Genomic DNA, 6,287 nt, shown 5'->3' with positions numbered 1-6,287 from the left:
ACGTGAAAATGGCCTTCCTCAATGGGAAACTTGAAGAGGAAGTGTATATGACACAGCCAGAGGGTTTTCTTTCTAAGGGAAATGAAAACCTAGTGTGTAAGTTGCTGCAAACCGTATATGGTTTAAAGCAAGCTTCTCGTAGATGGAACATCCGTTTTGATGAGACAATCAAAGAGTTTGATTTTATCAAAAACATAGATGAACCATGTGTCTACAAGAAGGTTAGTGGGAGCGCGGTAACATTTCTTGTATTGTATGTGGATTACATACTTCTTATAGGAAATGTTTTGCGACGCTTTCATCTGATTAGGGAGATTGTTGAAAGAGGAGATGTCAGTGTCTAGAGAGTTGACATACATAACAACATAGCAGACCCTTTAACAAAGCCACTTTCTCAAAGTCACTTTAATCATCATAAAGATAAGATGGGTATTAGATACCAGAGTGATTGGCTTTAGTACAAGTGGGAGATTTACAGAGATGTGTCCTAAGTCCAATCATGTATGATGATTTAGGAATAACTTTTATGTAATCTGTTTTGATTTCATTGATATCAATAAAAGACTTATTTTGGTTTTATTGCGGGCTTTATTATTTAAGTGTTTAAATAAGATATACCATAGTTTAGAGTAAAGATTTTTATGGATTATGATGAGATCATAATAATAAGACCTAAAAGATGATAACTCTAAACTTAAATATTTCCTGGTCGTTGGATTACTAACTGGTAATTAGTAATCCGCAAAGATTGGTACATACTATGCTTGCTTCATTATGAAGAATGTCTGTTCTCATAGATATTTGTGTGGTGACACTATAGCTAGTATGTAGGTGCTTATAATAGAATAAGTTCACTGAACATTACTCACACAGCTGAACAACTGATGGAGTTCACTCACGTGTCAGCAGATGTTCACATAGTGATAGTTGTACAAGTATCCTTAGACTTGAGATCGTCATAGTCATCTTGTGTACACAGAACTATACTTTGGTTTAGTTCTTAGTCTCTAGGGACAATCATAAGGGCTCTACTGGGTGTAGGAATTTGTACACGAAGATAGTGTATGATCAATAAAGGATCTACCCCTTCCAGTGAAGGAAGAGAATGTTCAATGTTGATCCACTTATACTAGTTCAGGAATCTCTGGCCAGAGTGAATGAAATTAGAAAGGAGTTTCTAATTCACATTAATTAGAACTAAGCATAGTAAATGGGAAAGCAAATGATTGAATAAGATAGGCTTGACACAAGTTCCATGCCTTGTATTTAATCGTGACATTACAGGGTAGAAGGAATTGATTGTACGGTAACTATTCACTAAATGGGTTCTTGGTATTCTAAACAGTGAATTCGTAATATCCGGATAGTCGCGATATGCTGAGATGTATCCCTCACGATGTAGAATAAATATGATTAATTAATTAATCATATTTAATGAATTAGAGAATTTATATAAATAATGATAAAATAGTTTTATTATTATTTATTTCTACTATCGGCTTAATATTGAACCTACAGGGTCACACCATAAAAGAGAATGATTTAATGGTGGAGGAATTAATTAATAATGGCTGGTAATTATTTATTTGTGAAATAGATAATTAATTAGCAAATTTAATAATTGATTAAATGAGATTTAATTAATTATAAGTTAATTAAGAAAAGTTCTTAATATTATTAATTAAGAATTTAATTTTGGAAATTAAATAAAGTGAGAGAATTATTTCTAAAGTGTTTAGAAAAAGGATTAATAATTAAAAGGTGTTTTAATTATTAGTTAATAGGTTAATAAGAGTAGAGGGTTAATAATAATATTTTATGGGAAAATTTTCAGCTAAAAATTTTGCCTATAAATATACTATTATAAACCCTTATTTTGCCTCAACCAAAAATTGAAGAAATCCCTAATTCTCCCACCCCTTCCTCCTCCATCACATTGATCTCTTGGTGGATACCGGTGGAGTGCTTCACACTTGAGGATCAGCTGCTAGGGATCTCCGCTCGTCGTTCTTGGATCGCTTTTAAAGGTTACAAAAACAATCCCATATGTTTTAATCACGATTTGTATGCATTTATTTGGATTTTATATCAAGAAAATTGTTTTACCATGCTTCCGTGATGATTAAAATCCTACAGTAGGAAGAGTGAAAGGAGAGTACAATCTAAAGAACTGACTGTGACTACTACAACTCAGTAAACACTGAAAGTCACAAATGTTGATGATGACCAAGGCATTTCTGGAGATAGAAGTTGGTGCAGAAGTAAGTCAGTATCTACAAACTCTGAAAGTAAAAGGCAAGAATACAACTCTTTTCTACAAGGACCTAAAGATTCAAGAATTTGATTCTGAGGTGAGTAGAAGAATCTTTGAGAAAGAAAATCATGGAGTTGACTTAGAAAAACTTAATATATTGGAGGAAGAATTTAAATCCACGAGGACAATAAATACTGATGCTGCTATCTCTCAATTACCTTATGAAGATGATCCTTCAAACAGACCAACCAAAGGGGTAGTTATAAGAGAGGTGAGTCAATCAGATGGTGAAAGACCTCTCAGGTCCCAAGCAATTTTAAATGCTGACAGGAGACATAAGGGGAAAGAGAATATGGGAGAGAAGTCCAAGCCCAAGCCTAAAGCTAAAGCTGCTAAGAGGAAATCAGTATCTAAGGCATCTAAACCTCAAATACTGATAGATCCAGTCTATACAGTAGCTCAAACCTTTGATACTGAAGAAAGAAATGAAGAAGAAGAAGTCAGCCAAGCTCATAAAAGAAGAAAGATTTATGGAGCTGATTGGGATGATAACTAAAGTTAACCTCTGACACTGCTCAAGTTAATAAAGAAACAAATGCTAATGTTCAACCAGTCACAACCTCTGATACTACTCAATTTGTTGATACTTCAACCCAATTCAAGCTGAGACAACAAATCTTGATTTTGAGAACATAAATTCTGATATGCCAGAGCTTACTTTGAAAGAGAAGAGGAAGTTGCTATGGGAAGCAAGAAGCCTGCACCTAGAAGATATTCCTCTGAAACATTAAAGAAGATTTACAGTTGGAGTTCTCACGTTAGAAGACCTGGAATCACAAGTAGTCTGGGTAGGTTAAGTACTGATACATTTATGGTTGATGCTTTGGTTATAAGGAAGCATGGAAATCTGATAGAAATTGGAGAAAATGTGATCTTGAAGACTTGCATAATATCGTATCAGTACAAATTGTTATTGATCTTGTAGGAGAAAAACTGATTTATTTTCTGGAGTCTAGGAGGAGGTTAAGGTTAACTCAAGAGCAAATAAAAGATAAACCATGGCAGGAGTTGGAATTTGTTGCTACAATTCTCAAAGTAAAAAACTTTATAACTACCAGATGGTCTGCATTCTTGAACAACTTAATATAATTGAAGCAGAAAGGGATGACTTACAAGTCAAACTACATTCCAAAGTACATTGATCAAACTGAATATACTGTTGACATGCCTATGGGAGGAGCCAAAGTATAAATGAGTCTAGGATATAAAGTCTTCACTTTTAATCCTGATGGTAATAGGATTGGATTTCTGGAACTGGATGATCTATCACATGGAAATTCAAAGTTGCATGACCTTAGGGCAGCCATCTACCAAAATGATGAATCTACAGATGAGCTAAAAGATATCATAAAGAGGATGCAATGGTACTTGGTTTTTATGGAAGAAAATCTAATGAAGAAGTTCCTTGAAGAAGCTGAAGACTGTTTTAGAGTTCAAAACTGAAGTTAAAGTCTAAAAACCACTAATTGTAAGATTGTATATATTTGATTCTTTATTTAGATAGTTTTTGACATCATCAATTATAACTTGTACATAATTACATAATATACAAGTTGGGGGAGATTGTTAAAAGAAATTGATGATCTCAGTATATAAACTATCATAGTTTATTATCAGTATTTGATATCAGGATTTACTAAAGGTCACGTCATCGGTATCTTTCTATCAGTATTTGATGATCAGCATTTGACGATCAGTATTTAGTCACATCAGTAGATATCAAAGAAGGTAAGGGATTGCGGAATTTAAGGCGATGAAGGACTTTACTTATAGAAGCAATCATACATGGATATGTATTAGGATTCCTTATTATAATAGAATAGGATTCTTTATTGCTTGTGTAACTGTGTACTATATAAGCACATATTAGGTTTACACTATAGGTGTAATGAATTGATATATCTTTCTAGATAATCTAACATCTCTCAAGGATAATTGTTCATCCTTTTGAGAGAGTACTTTTGTAACAGTTTTTATCTGATTAATGTAAAAACTGTTAATTCTGTTAAGCTTTATCAAATTGTTTGCATAAACTATATTCACCCCCCCCCCCCTCTACAGTTGTATTAAGAACCTAACAAGTTCTCAACCTACTATGCAAAAGATGAATTTAAAGGTGACTTCAATAATTATATATATCACTCATTGACCAAGAAGTTTTTGAGGATAGGTGGAAAGCATTGATCTTGAAATACAAGTTAGAAAATAATACATGATTGCAAGGCTTGTATAATTTGAAGCATAAGTGGATCGATGTACACATATCATTTTTTTGCGGGTCAAAAGATAATATCGAGAAGCGAAGGAATGAATGCCTTTTTTGATGCCTATGTAGGGTTTTGCACGAGGTGGAAAGAATTTGTTGAGGTGCACAAAAAGCTTTAGAAAGGCAATTCATGCATGAGAAAGAAGAGGATTATAATGCACTTCACAAAATTCTTTACATGCATACAAAGACCGCGTTGGAGAACCATGCCGCTTCCATTTATACCAAAGATATGTTTAAAATATTTCAAGACCAATTGGTTGAGGCCGCAAAGTACTTCGTGGAGAAGGATAGAGATTGTTCCTTAGAAGATGTGGATGATATGTACTACAAATATTATAGACCCTAATGCTTGAGTCTAAGAGAACCACTTAACTTGTTACCTTCAATAAGTTTTTTTAAGGGGTTCTTGCATATGTAGAATATTTGAGCATTCGAGCATGTCGTGTCGCCACATTATTGTCGTGTTGACAAAAAGGAGTGTGGCCAATTACCGGAACATTTTATGAAATGGAGGTGGACTAGGAATGCCAATAGAGTTGATGGTGTGTTGCCATCTCACATGCCCGAAGATGATGCCCCATTCTATGATTTGACTCCAAAAAAAAGATTTAATCACATGACTTTGTTCACTATGGGGTTTAGTCATAGTTGCATGGCATCGAAGGAACATTGTGAGTATACCGTGGGAGTTATTAATCGAGAGACAGAAATTATTGAGAAAATGCCCGTTGATGGGGTGGAATGTATTGGAAGTGAATTTGACACAAAAATAATTCAAGAAAGTGGAGAGAAGTTGCATGAAACTATTCTTGATCCCGTTGTTCGAAAACCAAAGGGCGGAAAAAATAGTACTGAATTAAAAGTCCCATTGAGGAACTTGTAAGGAAAAAAAGGAAATGCGAACATTGCAACATTGAGGGACATGATGCTAGGAAATTTTTAGTGAAAATGGAAGAGTTAAGAAAAAGTCAAAGTGGCCAATTATAATTCAAATTTTATATAACATTCCCTTATATATTGCTTTTGTCGTGCTTTACACTTATATTGGTATTAGTAAATCTACCTCATTTTACTAACATGTATTTCTTGTATAGTAAGTGAAATGGCCAATACTTCGGATGAGAAGTCGGTGTCTCACGTTAGCAACTCATTCTCGGACACCGAATTGGAGGATTGTATGTCACCAATATTCAGCGAGTTGGATGTAATCGCTCGTGAATGAACCGACAAAATAGCACGGTAAAATGAAGCACCTCCTCAAGCTGAGGAAGAAGACCCGAAGTTGTATCCTCCCTAAGAAGAGGCCTACCTTTCAAGGTTTTGGGCTGAAGCATACCATCGGTAAACCTTTCTTGCAAGTTTGAAAGAGTGTGAAACAATATGCCTCCTTACTTTCTCCCCGTTTTGAACTTAGGTAGTCCCCTGATGGCCCATGCAGACTATCTGAATGGGATGGTGGTAAACTTGTGGAATATGATAGGATCTCAGACATACTTAAGTTGAAGCCTCGGTAGGGTGCCACCCGGGACTAAGTACGTATTGAACACATCAATGGTTGGGTGTCCCACCTACGTGGTGACGATACCACCGTATGAGCTTGGAGGCGTGCACCATGGTGCAAATTCAATCTCTACAACGGGTTGAGTACCATTCTCGTCACCATATGGAATGATCCAGATACCCATAGAGAAGTCACTACCTGTA

This window comes from Apium graveolens, chromosome 2, assembly GCF_009905375.1.
Source record: "Apium graveolens cultivar Ventura chromosome 2, ASM990537v1, whole genome shotgun sequence".
NCBI lineage: Eukaryota > Viridiplantae > Streptophyta > Magnoliopsida > Apiales > Apiaceae > Apium > Apium graveolens.
Note: the sequence above shows the minus strand (reverse complement) of the source record.